This window comes from Delphinus delphis, chromosome 11 (genome assembly GCF_949987515.2).
Source record: "Delphinus delphis chromosome 11, mDelDel1.2, whole genome shotgun sequence".
NCBI classification, from domain to species: domain Eukaryota; kingdom Metazoa; phylum Chordata; class Mammalia; order Artiodactyla; family Delphinidae; genus Delphinus; species Delphinus delphis.
Window position 1 is genome coordinate 13,217,108 of NC_082693.1, and position 25,575 is coordinate 13,242,682.

Here is a 25,575-nt window from a genome sequence, read left to right on the forward strand (position 1 = left end):
AAGAGAAAGTTTTGTTGTTCTTTTAGATGCTTCATTTTGAAGAATCTGGAAGACATCCTTTACTGTGGGCATTGGTGCCATATTCATACTAAGAACATGGGTACCATGATATCAGGAACAAACGAACCATCAAAATGAAGTGGAAACTCGGTAGTGAACCAGCAGTGAGAGGCGATGCTGGACACCTCTCTGAGGCAAACTCCAAATGAACTGGAAAGTAACCCAGCCAGAAAAATTAAGTAATGGATTTGTGTCATCTTCAGGATTCTGTACATTTGGGATGGGCTACCAGTGAAATTGTTTTGAATCTGGCAATGGACTTGACTCATGTGCCTTTCCAAAGGACTGTGGCCTTAAATTTAGGTAAAGAACAAAAAATATATGACATATTTATAGGATGGTTTATAGAAAAAATATTTGTAGTACTAAATTCAATGTTCAATGCAAGTTTTTAGAGCTGATTTTTCTACTTAAAATCTTCTGATCCATCAACCACATACCAACCAACCACAACATAAAAACCAGATGCCGTCGTAGGCTGTAAGATGACTAGCCTCTGCGCTGAAATGGCAAGGTAGGGAGTACGGGCTGTAGAGATTTCATTAGGAGGGCTGATTGTGAGGGAAGAACATGAAAACTATGTTGGGTAAGGAATGAATGAAAAGAGAAGGGTCAAATATTTGAAAATCTGTCAGTAAAAGAGAAAATAAGAATTTTTCTTTCCAGCTCTCAGGGCTGGAAACAAAGCCAACGGGTGGAAGTTACCATGTGGGAGATTTGAACTTGAATCATTGTAAAATATGGGTTTTCAGATGTTCTGCCTCTGCTGGAGTATTTTTGGGGAGGGGGAGAAATCACCACAAGGCAGCTCCGTCTCCGGTGAATGGCTCTCACTGTTAACAGCGAGGAACCGTTTCATAGTTAAAAGAGCAGACTCTAGAGTTAGAATTTCATCTCTGCCTGCGCTTCCTACATGACACTGGACACATGGCTTAAGCTTTCTGAGCTCATTTGCTCCGACTTGAGAATGGTACTTTCCTCATAACATTTTTATGACAGACTAATACACAGATGGTACTCAGCACAGGATCTAGCTCTTAGTAAGTGTACATTAAGTGTTACGTACTGGGCTTCCCTGGTGGCGCAGTGGTTGAGAGTCCGCCTGCTGATGCAGGGGACGTGGGTTCGTGCCCTGGTCCGGGAGGATCTCACGTCCCGCGGAGCGGCTAGGCCCGTGAGCCGTGGCGGCTGGGCCTGCGCGTCCGGAGCCTGTGCTCCGCAGCGGGAGAGGCCGCAGCTGTGAGAGGACCGCGTACAGCAAAAAAAAAAAAAAAAATGTTACGTACTAATGACAATTACTACCTTTCTGGGGAATTGAGGTGGAGATTTCTGTGTGAAATGGGAGGTTGGGCAAGATGATCTCTAAAATTTCTCCAATTCTATGTTTCAGTGGTTCAGCGTGTTGGGAAACAGCCTTCGTCTCAGAGGTTTGCAGCTCCTTGGAAAGTGACATCTAGCCTTCGTTGTGGAATTGTATTCCATGAAAGTTTTGAAATGGTAAGCCTCATCTAGGTTAGATTTCACATGAATTTTCAAGCCAGTTAAAATGCTTACAGATGAGGCCGGGTTCTCTCTCCAGCAAGTCCTTTATCCACTTCGCATGTGTGATATTCTCGGAATGGAGCACAATGCCTTTTTCTGTTTTCTTTTGTTTTTTTTCCCCAAGCACTCTACGTAAGTATGGAGGGCATAGTTATATGAGAGTTTATTAGAACATATTGGTCAACAGACTAAAATAGATAAATGAATCTCCACCCAATTATAAATCAATCCATATTTATTAAACACATACTAACACATGCTATGACATAGACATACGCTAAGCACGGGAAATCCTACTCATCAAAGTCCGAATTAAATGATGCCGATGTGTATCATTTTCTATTGCTGTGTAACAGAAGATCCCCCAAATGAATGATCTTTTTGGTCTTAATTCAGCCACACAGTTCTTCTGGTCTTGGTTGTGGTCAGCTTCATCTTGGCTAGGCAGCTCTGCTTATGGCGGGTAGGTGGGATGTTGGCAGGAGTTATGGGGTGACGTGTCTCTCATTTTTCATCAGGCTAGCCTTGTTCTAATTGCAGAATCAGGGGTTCAAGAGAAAGAACTGAATCTGCAAGGCCTCCAGAGCCTCGGCTTAGAGCTGACACATCATCCTTCTCACCAAACCCTAGTGACCAAAGCAAATCACAAGCCCAGCCCATACTCAGAAGGTGGGGTAATAGATCCCACCTCTTCATGGGAAGGTCTGCAACATTGCAGAGAGCATAGACCAGGAAGACCAGTAATTGGGGCCATTAGTGCAATCTGTCTTCCACAAGATGCAATCATCAAATAGACAAGAAATGCTAATATCACCCTGATACAGAATCAGACACTCTGCAAGACATTGTAAGAGATTAACCATATTCACTGTACAAAGCGTCTTGGAAGTAATAGAAAGGTGAGCTACACAGGGGCTCTGTCAGTTCTGCCTTTCTTTACTTAGACAGTGTTCCCAACAAAAGTCCAATACGCTGATAAATATATAAAAATTTAAAACAGTAGATACAGCAATTATAAAATATTGTCCAGAGTAATTTAACCAAAGGTACCAGTGTAAATAGCCAGTGATGTGAGTGTTGCAGAGGTATGATGAGTAATTATATAGTGTGAGGACCAGGGACTTCTGTTTACAGATAAGGAGTTAAACTCTCACAGCAGTGCTACAGAAGACTTTTGAATTAATGACCAATTTCAAACAAAGCATTTAATGTTACCACTTGAAATGTTTCAGTAATAATTCAAATGGTTTAATTCTAAGACACTTATGATTAAATTTCAAATAAGCTAAGGTATTATTAGACATTTATGGGAAAAATCATTTTTTCCCCCTGCAAATTAAATGTTCTTCTTTGACAACGATTCAAGTTATGATGGGGGTCCTTGTTTCCTTTTAATTATAGCCCAAACACTTATATGGATAAAGCAGCAATATGATCGCTATTTCATTTTGGAGCCATTATTACTGAAATGCAAAATATCTCAATCTCTCACCCTGTCCCCCGCCTCCTAGGTTTTCTTTTTAATCCCATAAAAGCATCTGTCTTTGATTTCAAGTGGAGTACCTGCTGTGCAGGATGCAATGCAAATCCAATTTGTGCGTAACAAAACCAAATGGGCTGAAATGAACTCTGCATTTTAAAGATGTTTTTGTTTAATCATCGCCATCCCTCGTCTTTAATGAATGCATAATCAAGTTAAACTTCAGGCAAGAAATGGAATGGCTCTTCTTAAGACAGAGAAAGCAAATTCCTGTGATATCCCTCACTGCTGTTCTGCCTCCTATTCCTGCGTTGGCAGGAAAGAAAGAAGAAAGATCTTCAAATGCATATTATGGCAAACTGTTGAGAACCATGGCGTGAGCAGTACTACTGCTCATTTTTCTCTGCTATCTTCAGAAATCATTATAATTATTGTTTAGAGCAGAAAGTGAGGATGCAGGATTCCTGGGTTCTTATTTTGTTCTCCTATTTTCTGTATCTCATGGAAGACAGGAGGTATAATAATAAAGTAATTTGGGCATTTAGAGGAGGGTACGCCATGAGGCATTTCTGAGCCACACGTCATCTACCCTAAATGTTGGTATGTAATTTCCTCAGTACAGAAGGTCTTTCTGGTAGTGAACTTGTGTGGTTCTTTCTTTTAGAAGGAGAGCATCTTCTCCAAAGACCTTATGATGTCAGATGACTTTAAAAATTTTTTTTAAATTGAAGTATAGTTGATTTACAACGTTGTGCTAGTTTCTAGTGTACAGCAAAGTGACTCAGTTATATATACATATATATTCTTTTTCAGATTATTTTCCCTTATAGGTTATTACAAAATATGGAGTAGAGTTCCCTGTGCTATACAGTTGGTCGTTGTTGGTTATCTATTTTATATATAGTAGTGTGTGTATGTTAACCCCAAACTCCTAATTTATTCCTCTTCACCCCTTTCCCCTTTGGTAACCATAAACTTGTTTTCTATGTCTGTGGTTCTATTTCTGTTTTGTAAATAACTTCATTTGTATTCTTTTTTTTTAGAGTCCACATATAAGCGATATCATATGATATTTGTCTTTATCTGGCTTACTTCACTTAGTATGATAATCTCTAGGTCCATCCATGTTGCTGCAAATGGCATTATTTCATTCGTTTTATGACTGAGTAATATTCCATTATGTGTCTCTTTCTCTCTCTCTCTCTCTCTCTCTCTCTCTCTCTCTCTATATATATATATATATATATATATATCACATCTCTGAAGAAAACTATAATTTGAAAAGATACATGCACCCCAATATTCAGTGCAGCACTATTTACAATAGCCAAGACATGGAAGCAACCTAAATGTCTACCGACAGATGAATGGATAAAGAAGATGTGGTATATATGTACGCCAGAATATTACTCACATGATTTTGTATAGTCATAATACTGGACAAATTAATTCCAGTTAATTAATTGAGAGAATATTTTATAATGATAGACCTTAGAGCTCATCTAATTTACTCATTTTACAGATGAGAAAGCTGAGCTTGAAATGTATACTGACTGATGTGGAGTCAGATGGTTAATGAGTAGGAGAGTTGGAGCTGGAACGCTGGTCTCTTGGTCCTCAGTCTTTACAAAGCAATCCTGCAGTATAACACTGAGTTACTGCAACACAGCGATGAACCTCACAAAGGAAATATATTCTAGAAGAATCGTTAAGGGATGAAATGTCTACACGAGCTTTTCATTCAAGGTGAATGCGAATTACAGCAGGATTACGTGCAATGTATGCAATGTACGGTTTTTGGTTGTCAAGCAAAAATCTAGAGATTTATGAGGAGAATGTAGGTCTTCATTTCTTCTGATTACTTTTAATGGTTAAGAATTAGGATTGACTTCATCTATAGCTGAGAGTCTACATGGTAAGATCTATAAAACTCTGAGATGGACAGTTATACACCTGCCTGAAATTCCAATATTGCAAGTTATTTTTATGTGATAAGGCATTGTCTTCTATTAGGAGAAAATTCTTTTGGAGCAGTAACACTGCCAACCAGCATCTGACCTATACTCTTACATTTTTAAAGGTTCATCAATTTCCTTTTTGATTAGGAACATCACCCTGGGAGCAGGGTCCTGTGATTGTGTACCATGGTTAAGTTTTTTTTTTTTTTTTTTTTTTGCTTTTGTTTCCCTTGCCTAAGGAACAGTATTCAAAAAATATATTAACAAGACCAATGTCAAAAAGCTATTGTCTATGTTTTCTTCTAGAAGTTTTATGGTTTCAGGTCTTACGTTTAATTCTTTAAACCATTTTGAATTAATTTTGTGCACGGTGTGAGAGAGTAGTCCAGTTTGATTCATTTCCATGTAGCTGTCCAGTTTTTCAACACCATTAATTGAAGAAGCTCTGTTTTCCCCATTGTTTATTCTTGCCTTCTTTGTCATAGACTAATTGCCCATACAAGTGTGGGTTCATTTCTGAGCTCTCTATTCTGTTCTATTTTCTATGTGTCTGATTCGGTGCCAGTACCATACTATTTTGATTACTGTAGTTTTTTAACACCTTTTTTGGTGTATAATTGCTTTACAATGGTATGTTAGCTTCTGCTTCATAACAAAGTGAATCAGCTATACATATACATATATCCCCATAACTCTTCCCTCTTGCATCTCCCTCCCTCCCACACTTCCTATCCCACACCTCTAGGTGGTCACACAGCACATAGATGATCTCCCTGTGCTATGTGGCTACTTCCCACTAGCTATCGGTTTATATTTGGTAGTGTATATATGCCCATGCCACTCTCTTACTTTGTCCCAGCTTATGCTTCCACTTCCCCGTGTCCTCAAGTCCATTCTCTAGTAGGTCTGCGTCTTTATTCCCATCCTGTCCCTAGGTTCTTCGTGAACTTTTTTTTTTTTTTAAGATTCCATATGTATGTGTTAGCATACGGTATTTGTTTTTCTCTTTCTGACTTACTTCACTCTGTATGACAGACACTAGGTCCATCCACCTCACTACAAATAACTCAATTTCGTTTCTTTTTATGGCTGAGTAATATTCCACTGTATATATGTGCCACATCTTCTTTATCCATTCATCTGTTGATGGACACTTAGGTGGCTTCCATGTCCTGGCTATTGTAAATAGAGCTGCAATGAGCACCGTGGTATGTGACTCTTTTTGAATTATGGTTTTCTCAGGGTATATTCCCAGTAGTGGGATTGCTGGGTGGTATGGTAGTTCTATTTTTAGTTCTTTAAGGAACCTCCATACTGTTCTCCATAGTGACTGTACCAATTTACATTCCCACCAACAGTGCAAGAGGGTTCCCTTTTCTCCACACTGTCTCCAGCATTTACTGTTTGTAGATTTTTTGAGGATGGCCATTCTGACTGGTGTGAGGTGATATCTCATTGTAGTTTTGATTTGCATTTCTCTAGTGATTAATGATGTTGAACATCCTTTCGTGTGTTTGTTGGCAATCTGTATATCTTCTATGGAGAAATGTCTATTTAGGTCTTCTGCCCACTTTTGGATTGGGTTATTTGTTTTTTTTGATATTGAGCTGCATGAGCTACTTATAAATTTTGGAGATTAATCCTTTGTCCTTTGCTTCAAATGCAAATATTTTCTCCCGTTCTGAGGGTTGTCTTTTCGTCTTGTTTATGGTTTCCTTTGCTGTGCAAAAGCTTCTAAGTCTCATTAGGTCCCATTTGTTTATTTTTGTTTTTATTTCCATTCTCTAGGAGGTGAGTCAAAACGGATCTTGCTGTGATTTATGTCATAGAGTGTTCTGCCTATGTTTTCCTCTAAGAGTTTTACAGTGTCTGGCCTTACACTTAAGTCTTTAATTCATTTTGAGTTTATTTTTGTGTATGGTGTTAGGGAGTGTTCTAATTTCATTCTTTTACATGTAGCTGTTCAGTTTTCCCAGCACCACTTATTGAAGAGGCTTTCTTTTCTCCATTGTATATTCTTGCCTCCTTTATCAAAAATAAGGTGACCATATGTGCGTGGGTTTATCTCTGGGCTTTCTATCCTGTTCCATTGATCTATCTTTCTGTTTTTGTGCTAGTACCATACTGTTTTGATTACTGTAGCTTTGTAGTATAGTCTGAAGTCAAGGAGCCTGATTCCTCCAGCTCCTATTTTCTTTCTCAAGATTGCTTTGGCTATTCGGGGTCTTCTGTGTTTCTATACAAATAGTGAAATTTTTTGTTCTAGTTCTGTGAAAAATGCCAGTGGTAGTTTGATAGGGATTGCATTGAATTTGTAGATTTCTTTGGGTACTATAGTCATTTTCCCATGTTCATTCTTCCAGTCCAAGAACATGGTATATCTCTCCATCTGTTTGTGTCATCTTTAATTTCTTTCATCAGTGTCTTTTTCTGCATACAGGTCTTTGTCTCCCTAGGTAGGTTTATTCCTAGGTATTTTATTCTTTTTGTTGCCATGGTAAATGGGAGTGTTTCCTTAATTTCTCTTTCAGATTTTTCATCATTAGTGTATAGGAATGCAAGAGATTTCTGTGCATTAATTTTGTATCCTGCTACTTTACCAAATTCATTGATTAGTCCTAGTAGTTTTCTGGTAGCATCTTTAGGATTCTCTATGTATGTATCATGTCATCTGCAAACAGTGACCGCTTTACTTCTTCTTTTCTGATTTGAATTCCTTTTATTTCTTTTTCTTCTCTGATTGCTGTGGCTAAAACTTCCAAAATTATGTTGAATAATAGTGGTGAGACTGGACAACCTTGTCTTATTCCTGATCTTAGTGTGGAAATGGTTTCAGTTTTTCACCATCGAGAATGATGTTGGCTGCTGGTTTGTCATATATGGCCTTTATTATGTTGAGGAAAGTTCCCTCTATGCCTACTTTCTGCAGGGTTTTTATCATAAATGGGTGTTGAATTTTGTCAAAAGCTCTCTCTGCATCGATTGAGATGATCATGTGGTTTTTCTCCTTCAATTTGTTAATATGGTGTATCACACTGATTGATTTGCGTATATTGAAGAATCCTTGCATTCTTGGAATAAACCCCACTTGATCATGGTGTATGATCCTTTTAATGTGTTGTTGGATTCTGTTTGCGAGTATTTTGTTGAGGATTTTTGCATCTATATTCATCAGTGATACTGGCCTGTAGTTTTCTTTCTTTGTGACATCTTTGTCTGGTTTTGGTATCAGGGTGATGGTGGCCTCGTAGAATGAGTTTGGGAGTGTTCCTCCCTCTACTATATTTTGGAAGAGTTTGAGAAGAATAGGTGTTAGCTCTTCTCTAACTGTTTGTTAGAATTCGCCTGTGAAGCCATCTGGTCCCGGGCTTTGGTTTGTTGGAAGATTTTTAATCAAGGTCTCAATTTCAGTGCTTGTGATTGGTCTGTTTATATTTTCTATTTTTTTCTGGTTCAGTCTCAGAAGGTTGTGCTTTTCTAAGAATTTGTCCATTTCTTATAGGTTGTCCATTTTTTTGGCATAGAGTTGCTTGTAGTAATCTCTCATGATCCTTTGTATTTCTGCAGTGTCAGTTGTTACTTCTCCTTTTTCATTTCTAATTCTGTCAATTTGAGTCTTCTCCCTTTTTTTCTTGACAAGTCTGGCTAATGGTTTATCAATTTGTTTATCTTCTCAAAGAACCAGGTTTTAGCTTTACTGATCTTTGCTATCATTTCCTTATTTATTTTCATTTTGGGTGACCTGTCCATTGGTGAAAGTGGGGTATTAAAGTCCCCTGCTATGATTGTGTTACTGTTGATTTCCCCTTTATTGCTGTTACCATTTGCCTTATGCATTGAGGTGCTCCTGTGTTGGGTGCATAAATATTTACAATTGTTATACCTTGTTCTTGGATTGATCCCTTGATCATTATGTAGTGTCCTTCTTTGTCTCTTGTAATAGTCTTTGTTTTAATGTCTATTTTGTCTGATGTGAGAATTGCTACTCCAGTTTTCTTTTGATTTCCATTTGCATGGATTATGTTTTTCCATCCCCTCAATTTCAGTCTGTATGTGTCCCTAGGTCTGAGGTGGGTCTCTTGTAGACAGCATATATACGGGTCTTGTTTTTGTATCCATTCAGCCAGTCTATGTCTTTTGGTTGGAGCATTTAATCCATTTACATTTAAGGTAATTATCGATATGTATGTTCCTATTACCATTTTCTTAACTGTTTTGGGTTTGTTATTGTAGGTCTTTTCCTTCTCTTGTGTTTCCTGCCTAGAGAAGTTCCTTTAGCATTTGTTGTAAAGTTGGTTTGGTGGTGCTGAATTCTGTTAGCTTTTGCTTGTCTGTAAAGATTTTAATTTCTCTGTTGAATCTGAATGAGATCCTTGCTGGGTAGAGTAATCTTGTTTGTAGGTTTTTCCCTTTCATCACTTTAAGTATGTCCAACCACTCCCTTCTGGCTTGCAGAGTTTCTGCTGAAAGATCAGCTGTTAACCTTATGGGGATTCCCTTGTATGTTATTTGTTGTTTTCCCTTGCTGCTTTTAATATTTTTTCTTTGTATTTAATTTTTGATAGTTTGATTAATATGTGTCTTGGCGTATTTCTCCTTGGATTTATCCTGTATGGGACTCTCTGCGCTTCCTCGACTTATTTCCTTTCCCATATTAGGGAAGTTTTTAACTATAATCTCTTCAAATATTTTCTCAGTCCCTTTCTTTTTCTCTTCTTCTTCTGGGACCCCTATAATTCAAATGTTGGTTTGTTTAATGTTGTCCCAGAGGTCTCTGAGACTGTCCCCAATTGTTTTCATTCTTTTTTCTTTTTTCTGCTCTGCGGTAGTTATTTCCACTATTTTTTTTCCAGGTCACTTATCTGTTCTTCTGCCTCAGTTATTCTGCTATATGTCGTTGCTCCCAAAGTCCACTGCCTCAATTTTGGATGATTCGTTGTCTATTCAGGTTTTCCACAGATGCAGGGTGCATCAAATTGATTGTGAAGATTTAATCCGCCGCTCCTGAGGCTGCTGGCAGAGATTTCCCTTTCTCTTCTTTGTTTGCACAACTCCTGGGGTTCAGCTTTGGATATGGAGTGGCCTCTTTGTGTAGGTCACCTGAGGGCGTCTGTTCTTCGCTCAGACAGGACGGGGTTAAAGGAGCAGCTGATTCGGGGGCTGTGGCTCACTCAGGCCGGGGGGAGGGAGGGGTACGGATGCTGGGCGAGCCTGCAGTGACAGAGGCCAGCATGACGTTGCACCAGCCTGAGGCACGCTGTGCGTTCTCCCGGGGAAGTTGTCCCTGGATCCCGGGACCCTGGCAGTGGCGGGCTGCACAAGCTCCTGGGAGAGGAGGTGTGGATAGTGACCTGTGCTCGCACAGAGGCTTCTTGGTGGCGGCAGCAGCAGCCTTAGCATCTCATGCCCGTCTCTGGAGCTCGTTTAGCCGGTGCTCTGAATCCCCTCTCCTCGCGCACCCTGAAACAATGGTCTCTTGCCTCTTCGGCAGCTCCAGACTTTTTCCCGGACTCCCTCCTGGCTAGCCGTGGCGCACTAGCCCCCTTCAGGCTGTGCTCACGCAGCCAACCCCAGTCCTCTCCCTGGGATCCGACCTCCGAAGCTGGAGCCTCAGCTCCCAGCCCCTGCCCTCCCTGGCGGGTGAGTAGACGAGCCTCTAAGGCTGGTGAGTGCTGGTCGGCACTGATCCTCTGTGCAGGAATCTCTCTGCTTTGCCCTTCGCACCCCCATTGCTGCGCTTTCCTCCATGGCTCTGAAGCTTCCCCCAATCTGACACCCGCAGTCTCCACCCGCAAAGGGGTTTCCTAGGAAACCTTTCCTCCTTCACAGCTCCCGCCCACTGGTGCAGGTCCCATCCCTATTCTTTTGTCTCTGTTTTTTCTTTTTTCTTTTGCCCTACCCAGGTATGTGGGGGAGTTTCTTGCCCTTTGGGAGGTCTGAGTTTTTCTGCCAGCGTTCAGTAGGTGTTCTGTAGGAGTTGTTCCACATGTAGATGTATTTCTGATGTATTGGTAGGGAGGAAGGTGATCGCCACTTCTTCCTCTTCTGCCATCTTGAAGCTCCTCTCCATGGCTAAGTTTTTTTTTTTTTTTTTTTTTTTGGTACGCGGGCCTCTCACTGTTGTGGCCTCTCCCGTTGCTGAGCACAGGCTCCGGACGCGCAGGCTCAGTGGCCATGGCTCACAGGCCCAGCCTCTTCGTGGCATGTGGGATCTTCCCGGACAGGGGCATGAACCCACGTCCCCTGCATCGGCAGGCGGACTCTCAACCACTGCACCACCCGGGAAGTCCCATGGTTAAGTTTTGATGGTTGATGGAAAGGTTAAGTAAGGAAGGTTGGAGAATGGTCTACAGGGCAAGCGTGTCAAGAGCTGCAATGAGTGTTGTGGAAAGCAAGAGAATGGACCAAGTCTGAAAAAGCCTCAAAGCTAGACGCATCTACTCAGAACTTGTTTGAGTCTGGCTGCTCCTGAGTGGAGCAGTTCGCAAAGCAAATAGAACAATGTATGTTCCAAATATTGCATGCTAGGAATTCCCTTGTCCTTGATCTGCTTATCTCGTCCTCTACCTTTAACTGTCATATTCAGATAAGAATATGAATGTTTAGTTCTTTTTTAAGGGGAACAGATTTTAAAAAAAACATTAAAAAAAAATTTTTGGCTGTGTTGGGTCTTCCTTGCTGTGCACGGGCTTCCTCTAGTTGCGGCGGGCAGGGGCTACTCTTTGTTGTGGTGCGCGGGCTTCTCATTGCGGTGGCTTCTCTTGTTGCAGAGCACAGGCTCTAGGCACGTGGGCTTCAGTAGTTGTGGCACACGGGCTCAGTAGTTGTGGCTCGCGGGCTCTAGAGCGCAGGCTCAGTAGTTGTGGCGCACGGGCTTAGTTGCTCCGCGGCATGTGGGATCTTCCTGGACCAGGGCTCGAATCCATGTCCCCAGCATTGGCAGGCAGATTCTTAACCACTGCGCTACCAGAGAAGTCCCTGAATGTTGAGTTTTAAATGGTTTTAAAATTTGACATGTGATGGGAAGAAAAAAAAAAGCATAGTAATTAAACTGCATTCTAGGAGAACAATATCATATGCCTTTTTTTTTTTTATTGGCCTAATTTTCATCTCACACCAGAACACCACCAACTTTCAATAATATTATTCTAGGGAGGTTAAAAGACACCTATGTTCTTTCCTCACTGAAAGATTTCAAAATTGCACTAACTGGTCGATGAGACCTCTTGACCCCTCAAACTTTTTCATTTCCTTTGTACTGGAAGGAAGACTCCGTTCAGTATTCATGTACTATGCACACCCTGAGGCCAGACAGAGTCATCCATGTAAATGGACCAAGTCAAAGTGTCTATTATGTTCAGATATTTTGGGGAAGAGTTAATGTCATCATGTATTTTGGTTTGATGTTTTAGATAATTTTGAGCAGTGAACTATGATGACCCAGGTATCCGAAAATAAGATTATTTGGGGAGATGCACTTGCCAATTGAACTCTAAATACAAGTTTGCAGGCTACCAAATATCCCTTTTGCAGTAATTTAAAATTGTTGAAAACAGAAATCTTTCAAGAGCTTTTGCAGTTAACGAGTTTATATCAAATCATAAGATATCATTGTAGTGATAATTCAGTTGTTAACAACCAGCGTGGCCACTGGATGTCCCCACTCTTCCTCAAATGCAGCTGAGGCATCACTTAACTGGCAGTTATAAAAACAATGCATTTTGCAGAGAACCTTTAGAAAGATCCTGCAAGAGTTCTGGTGTGCTTAACAGTATCGCTTGCCCCTGGCAACAGCAGGATGGGCTAGAAATAGGTGACTGAGGTCAGTGGAAGGAATTCTTGGGGTCATGTCACTCTGTGTCATTGCATATTTACTTCTGTAATACTCTCCAATGACTAGTTTTTCTAAAAAGCTCCAAAAAGGAAATAAGTGTGAGGATACGGCTATTATAATTCCTGCAGGCGAAACAAGTATGTGCTGGGAGGGGTGAGAATATAGGAGCATGCCAACCTTGCAAAACATATGAAGACCTTCCTCAATGGAGTGACGAATATAAAGTATATGGGATTCTTTAACAAGGCAGAAGCTGTGAATTTTGATCACTCATTTACTCTCAGCAGTTGTACCAAACCAGGTAATAGCTGTAGGACAACTGGCCTGACATTGAACTGAGAGTTAGGAGACCAGAATTTGAATCATATTTCTATTACTTACTTTCTCTGTGACATTGGACACATATGGTTTGTTTTACTAAACCTCAGGCTGTTGTTTGTAAGATGGGTGTAATAGTCCTGTCCTCAGATTTGTCGAGAAGCTTAAGTGATATTATATATATATGAAAGAGCTGAGGGCACAGTGGTTAGAGAATACATGTCAAATATATTAGGAATTTGGAAGGCAATTAAAAGTTAAAAAAGATTTTAAATCTTCTAGAGATCTTTGGTCTAGTTAAAATGGAAAATAGAAGGATTTAGTTTTACTTACAATATTTTTTATTGTCTACTCAGAGTTCATGAAAATTTATTTAACCACATCAGCTCTCCCTTTGCAATTGTCAGGGACGGAGAACCAGGCACAGCTCCTGAAAGCTTCATCTAAAAAAAAAAAGCCTTGGAAAGTGGAGCCCTCTTAAAAGAAAAGTGCTACAGATACTTAATTAATTCTTAGGATTTTATAGAGGGAAGGGGAATGCGAATGAAATGGGTTTCTTTACTCATGAGAAGCTGAAGCGCAGATTGCTGTACAAAGTTGAGGAAAAGTGACTTTGCACCATCAACCCCATGGCTGTGTAGAAATCAAATGGAGGACAAAGTGCCATAGGAGTTACGTCTTTGGTTCTAGAACCTCTGTCTGAAACATTCAGAGAATATGAAAAACTGAGAATTCTCTCGGAATAGGTTCCATCAAACTCCCAAATGAAGTCTCGTGTCTCTAATTCCATTCTACCACAAGACTATTTTATTTTCGCTTAGGGAAAACAATAAAACTTGCATGTAACTAAAGAGCAGTCCCAGCACACCGTTCCTGCTGGGAAAACGATACCGGTGCTTAGCTACTGGGAGAGGGCGCATGCGCACTTCCAAGCACTGATACCGGGCAAGTAGTGTTTCTCAAAGGAGGAAGCCGACCCCTTTTTTTGGTTATGTATTCTCTACAATATTAGCAATGTTTCTATGTAGTTTATTTTATTTTATTTTTAGTATTTATTTTTTTAATATGTAAGGAAGTTATTTTAATTTTATTTTTTAAATTTAATTTTTATTTTATATTGGGATATAGTTGGTTTACAATGTTGTGTTAGTTTCAGGTGTACAGCAAAGTGATTCAGTTATACATATACATGTATCTATTCTTTTTCAGAGTCTTTTCACAAATAGGTTATTACAGAATATTGAGTAGAGTTCCCTGTGCTATCCAGTAGGTCCTTGTTGATTATCTATTTTATATATAGCAGTGTGTATATGTTAATCCCAAACTCCTAATTTATCCCTCCCTGCCCCGACCTTTCTCCTTTGTAGTTTAGAAACAAATCAGGTAGTATTTCTGTCATTGGAGTTAGTTCAGAGACACTGATGTGAATGACCAAGATTCAAAGGCTTTTATGAGCTTTGTCTTGGTTGAGAGTGATTCTAAACTGCTGAGAGTTTTAATGGTTCAGGAGTTGTGTCGATGAAGAAGTCATCTAATCAGGGTCCGTGGCCAAGGCACAACTCTTGTCAATTGGCCTCAGCTAGCCCACTGAAGGCCATATTTTGTAAAAATAAAGTCCCCCACATTGTGACCATGCAAGATGCTGCATGCAGCAAATTACAGGTTGTGTTATCTTTAAGATCTCTGGACCTAAGACGCAGATATGAGTTAAGCAAGAATTGGGGTATCACTGATGTTTTCCTTTTATGGAAACTAATACTGTATCTTCATTATAAGTTAGGTATTTTTACTCATTCCAGAAATGCCAGTTGAAAAAAAAATGCTCAATTTGAATCAAAATAATGCCCTTGAAATTAGTTTTCCAGTTTTGATAATAAGCTTGACTTTATCTATCCAGACTGTTTCCCCACATGCCCATGTTGTCTAGCTGTTTGTACTTTGGAAGAACACTAAATAAATAAGGAAAGGGTAGGAGTAAAACTGCCAAGCAAAGTTGGCTCTTCTGAGAATTGAACTGCAGTGTAATTAGCTCTAACTAGCTGAGCTAACCAACCACAATGGAGCTCAGCCTTTGTGTGTATCGGAATCCTCTAAGGAGCTTGCGTAGAGCACAGTCTTGTGCTCTAACACAATTTTTCATTTTAATTGAGATTTCAATTCAATGGATCTATGGTAGCACCCAAGAATCTGCCATTTTAATAAGTACTATTGGTGATTCATCCTCAGGTGGTTCTTGGGCCAGACTTTGAGAACCAATGGTAAATGATACCTGAATCATTTGAATTCACTGGAAACTAGTCAGGATGCTGTGAGGAAGCAAAGCTTTACTTTCTTTTTAGGGGAAGAGAGGTGTTAAGAGGCAGAGAAACTGAAGGGGAAAAGGGGACAAAGAGGAAATGAAGTTGGCCAGGTGTCTGTAGTATTGACTGCCACAGCCGTACATCCTGGGAAATGTATGAAGACCTTTTCTCACCATTAGATAACTACTACCATTGTCCACTTAGGACTGTGGACCACACGTAGTTTGGAGGGTAGTGGGCCCAAGAGCATGGACTCTGGGACCAGCCTAAGGTTGACTTTTGGCTCTACCAATTATTAGCTGTGTGGCTTGGGGAAAGTTACTTAATCTCTAAGTGCCTCTGTTTCCTCATCGCTAAAATGGGAATAATAATGCCACTTATGCCATAGAGTTGTGAGGATGACATGAGCAAATACAAGTAAAAGTACTCTGAAAATGCCTGGCCCTTAGTAAGTTATTGGTAAAAGTTAGCTACTACTACTCTTACTTCTAATTCCATGCTTGTCTGGGAAGGAAAGGGGATACAAGTGAAGGTGGAAAATAAAGCAATAGGATGAGGTCGCTCAGAATAGAAGAAAAAATGTAGAGCTTGTGAGGCCTTAAATTGTTCCAAGCCTTTTGTGACTAGACTTCAGTTATTTTAAGATAAGATATCTCTATCTTGTAAAACTTGTCTGTCTTTGAACTTCTACATTTTCAGTATTTTCTTTTTATTTTCATTTTGCTTGGCTTCTTGGGAAAGTCCTGTATGAAAAATTCCAATGTTGCTGTAAAGGAATCAATGCCCTAGAGCATGAATTTTTCAACTTGAGGGAGTTTTTGAAGTAAAAATTTGACCATATGTACTTAAGTGTATTTATGGATATAAGGTAAAAAAATTCCCCACTGAATTCTGTGAGAGTACTATGACACCTAAAAGGTTAACACTCATCCTCTGAGAGCCAGCTTACCTGTGGCCTCTTCCTGACCCCACTTTCTGTGCCCCTAGATGAGTGGTTTTCAATCAAGGGCAGTTTTGCCCCCTTGTCTGGGGGCATTTGGCAATGTCTTGAGATATATTTGGTTGTCACAACTAGTGGGTTATACTGGCATCCAGTGGGCAGAGGCCAGGGATGCTGCAAAATACCCTACAGTGCTTTTCTTTTTTTTTTTTTTTTGGTAAGCGGGCCTCTCACTGCTGTGGCCTCTCCCGTTGCGGAGCACAGGCTCCAGACGCGCGGGTTCAGCGGGCATGGCTCACGGGCCCAGCCGCTCCGCGGCATGTGGGATCTTCCCAGACCGGGGCACGAACCCGCATCCCCTGCATCGGCAGGCGGACTCTCAACCACTGCGCCACCAGGGAAGCCCTATTCTTTGAATAATATATAGGTTCTGTCTAGTGGCCTGGGGACAAGATCACCTGTGTCCCAGTTGTGTTCCTAGAGTGTCTTTGTGTGACTCTTAACTTTTCTTCAGTTTCTCGATCATTAAAATTACCTAAATCTTTATTGTTTTCTGTTCTGTGAAAACTCTTCTGTACCTTTGGAGAACCACATTTGGAGGTGAGGCCAACATCAGAGCTGTGAAATTTAAAGAGATGTGAGTTCCTTAGCTTTCTAGAGTTATGTCCTAAATTTCTGGGGAAATAGAGTGGGTGTGTGAGAGAGAAGATCATTTAGACAAGAACATTCCTTTAAGTGAGTCACAGATGAGAAAAAAAAATCATTGTAAAACTGGAAGAGCCAGGGTACCTGCTATGGAAAATAAGATGGAAAATAAGATGTAAGACTTTGGCTTTGTCATATAGACCTCAGGAATAGATGCCAATCAAAGTTCACAGGACTTTGACAGTTTCTCTCTAATCTTTCTCATGAGAGTGCAGAATAAGAAGTGGTCTGGATTACATGAGGGCCAATTTTCCATAATCCAGGACAAATGTGGCAGACGCCAAAGCTTTAAAAGTATCAATAATCTTTTCCCTGTTGTTCTTGTGATTTTTTCCACGAGGAAATAAAACAAAGAATTATCTGGATTCGAGTTCCAGCTTTGTCACTCACTAGCTGAAAAAAAAAGTTTCCTCAAATGCCAAAAAGAAGGAACTGTACTAGATGACATCAAAATTCCCATTCAGAGCTAAGTTCCTATAAAACCTGTCTCTGAATGTGTCAAGAACACTGCCTTCAATTTCAAACAACTCTCTATCACAGAAGTTTCTATGAGAAACAGTAATATTTCTGTAAGCTTTACCTCCAAAACTCCCCGATTCTGGACAAGATCTCAAGCTTGGACCTTATCCTGACCAAATTCATCATCAGAATTAATTCACTGCTAGTGAGTTCCAAGCTTGAGTTTAAGCTGCTGTCACCCCAGACAGCTGGACACATTCACTGCTTTTGACAAAACCAAAACAGTGAGGTCACCCGCCAGGAGCCTATTTGCACAAGGGAGCTGTCAGCATTATGTATTCTCTGTCCAGGAAAGAAATTCTTGGAGAAGAGAGTTCCAGGTACCCAAGCTTGCTGAAACAAAACCCTTGAAAGGTTTTGAATTTGAATACATAATGGTGTCCATTATTTCTGTTTGGATGTTTCCACTAATACCTCCACAAGACCTAAAAGTGCCTGGCTACACTGCTTTGGTATTTTTGTGACAGAGTGGAGCACAAAATGGGCAAACCCTGTGGCAGGGGAAAAAATGTGGCTTCAGCAAACTGAGGGCTTCAGCATATAGAATCCCAAAGCCTCTATCAGAGTTACAATGTCAGGAGCTGTCAAGATACCTAGGGGCTCTGACAAGGGTATCTGGCAGTGTTGGCACCTGGGGGTCTTGGAAGTACTGGGAATCAGAACGCTGATGGTTGGTGGCCTCACTGTGAGGACACGCTGCAGCTGTGCCAGTGAGATCCTCCTGAGTGACTCTTTAGGGAGTATGTGTGTGGGGAGAGGTGTGACACAGCAGTGGGTACTTACTCCATATGCAGTGGAGAAGGCTCTTCCATGAGAATTTGCGAGGCCCCCCGGGGCGAGATTTTGAGTAGGGCAGAAGCTCCAACAATCACAGGTCCAAGGGGGAATCACACAAACATAGTGTGTAATTATACAACTGCGTATAAGCGTGACCCTGTTTTCACTCTTCATCCTCTACCTCTAACAGCACCCTCAGCCCCCAATCTCCTCCCTCTGACCACGCCCTCCCCACAACTGGTGTCTTAAAACCCACTCAGTTGGAAGTGAAATATCATGAGAAGGTCTGAACAGAACAGAGCTACTAAAATAGCTGCAGTGCTGGGTACTGCTGCAGTGTTTGGAAGCAGTTCTTATATAAAAGTTAGGAATACAAATGATTTTGGGGGATCCGGGATACCTTGGTGGTAAATTTGGGATGATAATGGGAAAATGCAGGAAAAACGCTAAAAGAATTATCCGAATAGACTCTCCTGGAACAGAACTTGTACACGTACCATAACTCCTTGGAAAACAGCATAAGGTGTGCTGTACAACCTTACCTGCTGCTCCTAGCTTGGAATAGAAAAGTAAGCAACCTAGGTTCTGTGACCTTTCCAGCTCCAAAATCATCGCTTAATTGCACTAAGCTTCCTACTCTGACATCCTAGATCGTGGAAGTGGTCTCTGATTTTTATTTTAGTTTTGCTTCCTGGAATCCATTTACCCTACTTCTGGAGACTGTACCCCAGTTTTCCTCTGAGGACTACTCTATTCCTGATGTTCTGTCCATGTGCTTCATTCCTAGGAAGTCATCTCCATCTCCAGCTTCAGAGATGGGCAATGAGATAGAGCCCTGGGTAGCTGGAGAAGGATATTGCTGTGGTCACAGTGCTTGGTTCAAAAATGGGCACCTGCTCCTTTGGAATCTGTGAGATGTACTGAGACAATAGCTAGGACTTTTGAGAAAGAACTCTATCTAGCTTGTTTTCTGCAGCCATCAGATAACCATGAAATAAGACCCTGGCTGAGAATAAAGCTGACATGGAGGCGAGTAGAGACAGATAACAGAAAAAGAGACACTGAGTTCGGATGCTATCATGAGCTTTCCATAACATCATATCCGGGGACCAGGACTGGTTTCATGGGTGTATGTCCTATGTGGTTGCACAGGGTCTCGTGTTCAGAAGGGCCCTGTGCTGCGATTAATGCTCAGCTGTTGCTGTTCTCAACCATCTTAACATTTTATTATTGAACTTGCGTTTTGTAAAGGAAGTCTAATGGGGCAATGGGTCATGCAGGTGAGCAGAGTAGTACAGGTAATGTGTGTCTGCCACTCCCTGCTATCCCGTTTGCACAGAGCATTCACGATGACCCAGAAACACAGAATTCCATGAACCCCACCATGTGTGGACGTTCATTGAGACTCCAAGTGAGGACAAGGTGAGCCTGTCAGGTCTCTGGCAGGGTAAGCGGGATGCTGACACTCCTGAGAAGCCATGCTTTCCCTTTGAATCAGAACTTGCTTCAAATGCAGAAAGAAGGCAACTGCATTGCAAGAAACACAAACGAACAAAGAACCCTGGCAGATCCTCTCTTTTTTGAGTGCTACTTCCCTGTATGAGTCAACCATTTATGCTGAAAATGATGACATAGAAGGAAAAGGAAAGAAAGGACAACCTTCAGTTCCTTTTCCTTTCTGTCCTTCCACACTCATCAATAAATACATAGAGGAAAGAGAGTGTCGGTAGAATGTGTGTGTATCAAGAAGTAAAGTAAAAACAGTTGAGTTAGTTTCTGCAGCATTTCTACTCTTCTGATAACAATAGTCTACATATGCATCTAAAGGGCATGAAAGATGAACTGTGCAATTTGGGTGATTCTGCACGTGAATTAAGTGTTCTTATATTTGCGTTTGAAACTGCCATTGTACAATAGATAAATGGTAAAATTCATGCTAATAATTTAACATTTTAATTTTTCTTTGCTCGGAATCACCTAAAATAGCAAAAACAATCAAAACCCAAAACCCCCAAAAACAAATCACCAGAAGTCAAAGAAAGAAGAAGGGGAAAAAGCCTAATGTTTTAGTATCTTTAGTGGCACTTTTTTCCTGCTTTTTAAACCAGGGTACCACATTTTCATTTTTCACCAGGCCCCTGCAAGGGCTACTATATTAAAACACCAGACTGGGGGGCTCAAACTATAGAAATGTAATTTCTCATAGTTCTGGAGGCTACAGATACAAGATGAAGGTGCTGTCAAGGTCGGTTTCCTCTGAGGCCTCTCTCCCTGGCTTGCAGACAGCCACCCTCTTGCTGCCTCTTCATTCGGTCCTCCCCCCTTGCATGTGTACCCTGGGTGTTTTCTTTTGTGTCCAAATTTCCTCTTCTTATGAGACCAGTCAGATTGGATTAGGACCCACCCATGTGACCTAATTTAACCTTACTTACCTCTTTAAAGACCCAATTTCCCAAACAGTCACATTCTGAGATACTGGCAGTTATGGATTCAACCTATGAATTTTGACCTAATACAATTCAGTCTGTAACTAGACTTTTCAATGGCATAAGCCCATAGCTTCTGGTTTCTTTATGTAATTTAGGTTGGCTTTATTTCTGTCACTTAGGATTTGAGTCTGAGACGGCTTCCCAATGCAACCTCTCAGGTCCTGCTCCTCAGTATTCTGCTCTCCATGGACAAATTTTTTTTTTTTTTCGGTACATGGGCCTCTCACCGTTGCAGCCTCTCCCGTTGCGGAGCACAGGCTGCGGACGCGCAGGCCCAGCGGCCATGGCTCACGGGCCCAGCCCCTCCGCAGCATGTGGGATCCTCCCGTACCGGGGCACGAACCCACGTGCCCTGCATTGGCAGGCAGACTCTCAACCATTGGGCCACCAGGGAAGCCCCGACAAAATATTTTTAATGCTCTTAAGAAACTTGGAAATGAGGGAAGAGAGACGGATAAAGTTGTCATGAAGTACCACTAGATGCTTATGAAAATATACCTTCACACTATGTCCATGAAGCCTGAAAATATTAGTGGCAGTGGAGATCAGGTATCAGCCCTTTCATTTTCACAGAAAATAGAAAGGGAGCTTGAGGAAGTCCAATTAAAACCACAGAGCTTGGGAGCAAATACTAGGACCCACATCTCCTATGCCTAGATCAGAATTCTTTCCATCCTTCTCCATGGTATTTACTTCAATTATCCATAGTACAGAGATAAAGGGCATAATTTTGATCCCTGAATTGACTCACCTGTGTGATAAAAAATTCACCTCCTAGGTGATCTTTGATTACAAATTTTTTTTTTGGCTGCGTTGGGTCTTTGTTGCTGTGCATAGGCTTTCTCTAGAAAGCCGCACTTTCTTTGTGGCGAGTGGGGGCTACTCTTCGTTGTGGTGCACAGGCTTCTCTTTGTGGTGGCTTCTCTTGTGGCGGAGCACAGGCTCTAGGTGCGCAGGCTTCAGTAGTTGTAGCACATGGGCTCAGTAGTTGTGGCTCATGGGATTAGTTCCTCCGCAGCATGTCGGATCTTCCCAGACCAGGGATTGAACCTGTGTCTCCTGCACTGGCAGGTGGATGCTTAACCACTGCACCACCAGGGAAGCCTCAGCTGCAAATTTTTTAAAGCAAAGTATTGTTTGAATGAAATATGCATCAATATATCAAGACCCCTGACTAAATTCAAACTGGCAAAATACATGTGATAAAAAACTGTTTTCTCATTTGTAAACAAATTCTTTTATAGAAATAATGCAAATAAATGCACTTTTCATTCAGGAAAAATTCACAAATGCTACAGTCTAAACTGGGATCTTTGTAGATGTGACTTCATTTCCAGTATGTGAGAGGTAATCAATAATTACAGAAGGAAACTTCTCTAAGGCAATATTGGGCTTCAGAACCAGGACTGAGATTTGAAATTTAGAACACCCTCTACCTATCCCTGGAGGCCGTTACAAATTCAGGGAATAGTCTCTGGTCTCAAGAATGAACAGGGAGCAGAAAAACACTATTTTATTTGCACAATTTTCTAAAGAGGAATCACATACAGGGTGGATGGATAATTTGTATTTATTGAATGTACTCAGCATTTCTCATTGGTGTCTCTGAGCGGCAGAATTAAAATCAATAGAAAGGCATAACGAGATAGCCTCATCCACCAGAGGGCAGACAGCAGAAGCAAGAAGAACTACAGTCCTGTTCCTGTGGAACAAAAACCACATTCACAGAAAGATAGACAAGATGGAAAGGCAGAGGGCTATGTACCAGATGAAGATAAAACCCAGAAAAACAACTAAATGAAGTGGAGATAGGCAACCTTCCAGAAAAAGAATTCAGAATAATGATAGTGAAGATGATCCAGGACCTTGGAAAAAGAAAGGAGGCAAAGATCGAGAATATGCAAGAAATGTTTAACAAAGACATAGAAGAATTAAAGAACAAATAAACACAGATTAACAATACAATAACTGATATGAAAACTACACTAGAAGGAATCAATAGCAGAATACTGAGGCAGAAGAATGGATAAGTGACCTGGAAGACAGAATGGTGGAATTCACTGCTGTGGAACAGAATAAAGAAAAAAGAATGAAAAGAAATGAAGACAGCCTAAGAGACCTCTGGGACAACATTAAACGCAACAACATTTGCATTATAGGGGTCCCAGAAGGAGAAGAGAGAGAGAAAGGACCAGAGAAAATATTTGAGGAGATTATAGTTGAACACTTCCCTAACATGGGAAAGGAAATAGCCACCGAAGTCCAGGAAGCGCAGAGAGTCCCATACAGGATAAACCCAAGGAGAAACACGCTGAGACACATAGTAATCAAATTGGCAAAAATTGAAGACAAAGAAAAATTATTGAAAGCAGCAAGGGAAAAACGACAAATAACATACAAGGGAAATCCCATAAGGTTAACAGCTGATTTCTCAGCAGAAACTCTACAAGCCAGAAGGGAGTGGCATGATATACTTAAAGTGATGAAAAGGAAGAACCTACAACCAAGATTACTCTACCCCGCAAGGATCTCATTCAGATTCGACGGAGAAATCAAAAGCTTTACAGACAAGCAAAAACTAAGAGAGTTCAGCACCACCAAACCAGCTCTACAACAAATGCAACAAAAAGTGGGAAACACAAGAGAAGAAGAAGACCTACAAAAACAAACACAAAACAATTAAGAAAATGGTCATAGGAACATGCATATCAATAATTATCTTAAACGTGAGTGGATTAAATGCTCCAACCAAAAGACACAGGCTTGCTGAATGGATACAAAAACAAGATGCATATATAGGCTGTCTACGAGAGACCCACTTCAGACTTAGGGACACATACAGACTGAAAGTGAGGGGATGAAAAAAGATATTCCATGCAAATGGAAATCAAAAGAAAGCTGGAGAAGCAACACTCATATCAGATAAAATAGACTTTAAAGTAAAGAACATTACAAGAGACAAGGAAGAACACTACATAATGATCAAGGGATCAATCCAAGAAGAAGATATAACAATTATAAATATATATGCACCCAACATAGGAGCACCTCAATACATAAGGCAACTGCTAACAGCTATGAAAGAGGAAATCGACAGTAACACAATAATAGTGGGGGACTTTAACACCTCACTTACACCAATGGACAGATCATCCATAATGAAAATTAATAAAGAAACAGAAGCTCTAAATGACACAACAGACCAGATAGATTTAGTTGATATTTATAGGACATTCCATCCAAAACCAGCAGATTACACTTTCTTATCAAGTGCACACGGAACATCCTCCAGGATAGATCACATCTTGGGTCACAAATCAGGCCTCAGTAAATTTAAGAAAATTGAAATGAAATCAAGCATCTTTTCTGACCACAATGCTATGAGATTAGAAATGAATTACAGGGGAAAAAAACGTAAAAATCACAAACGCATGGAGGCTAAACCATATGTTACTAAATAACCAAGAGATCACTGAAGAAATCAAAGAGGAAATCAAAAAATACCTAGAGACAAATGACAATGGAAACATGATGATCCAAAACCTATGGGATGCAGCAAAAGCAGTTCTAAGCGGGAAGTTTATAGCTATACAAGCCTACCTCAAGAAACAAGAAAAATCTCAAATAAACAATCTAACCTTACACCTAAAGTAACTAGAGAAAGAAGAACAAACAAAACCCAAAGTTAGCAGAAGGAAAGAAATCATAAAGATCAGAGCAGAAATAAATGAAATAGAAACAAAGAAAGCAGTAGCAAAGATCAATAAAACTGAAAGCTGGTTCTTTGAGAAGATAAGCAAAATTGATAAACCATTAGCCAGACTCATCAAGAAAAAAAGGGGGAGGACTCAAATCAATAAAATTAGAAATGAAAAAGGTGAAGTTACAACAGACACGGCAGAAATACAAAGCATCCTAAGAGACTACTACAGGCAAATCTATGCCAATAAAATGGACAAACTGGAAGAAATGGAAAATTCTTAGGTATAACCTTCCACGACTGAACCAGGAAGAAATAGAAAATATGAACAGACCAATCACAAATAATGAACTTGAAACTGTGATTAAAAATCTTCCAAGAAACAAAAGTCCAGGACCAGATGGCTTCACAGGTGAATTCTATCAAACATTTAGAGAAGCACTAACACCCATCCTTCTCAAACTCTTCCAAAAAACTGCAGAAGAATGAACACTCCCAAACTCATTCTACAGGGCCACCATCACCCTGATACCAAAACCAGACAAAGATACTACAAAAAAAGAAAATTACAGACCAATAACACGGATGAATATAGATGTAAAAATCCTCAACAAAATGCTAGCAAACAAAATTTAACAACACATTAAAAGGATCATACATCATGATCAAATGGGATTTATCCCAGGGATGCAAGGATTCTTCAATATACGCAAATCAATCAATGTGATACACCATATTAACAAACTGAAGAATAAAAACCATATGTTCACCTCAATAGATGCAGAAAAAGCTTTTGACAAAATTCAACACCAATTTATGATAAAAACTCTCCAGAAAGTGGGCATAGAGGGAACCTACCTCAACATAATAAAGGCCATATACGACAAACCCACAGCAAACATCATTCTCAATGCTGAAAACCTGAAAGCATTTTCTCTAAGATCAGGAACAAG

General features: G+C 40.5%; 1 protein-coding gene across 1 annotated transcript in view; it reads left to right on the forward strand.

Moving 5' to 3' along the window:
* Positions 1-25,575, forward strand: part of DERA (deoxyribose-phosphate aldolase) — a 258,807-nt gene that overhangs the window by 217,990 nt on the left and 15,242 nt on the right. Inside the window, exon 12 of the transcript XR_009521156.1 lies at positions 1,451-1,557. The gene's annotated coding sequence lies outside the window, so the exon portion shown is untranslated. The remainder of the gene's footprint in view (positions 1-1,450; positions 1,558-25,575) is intronic.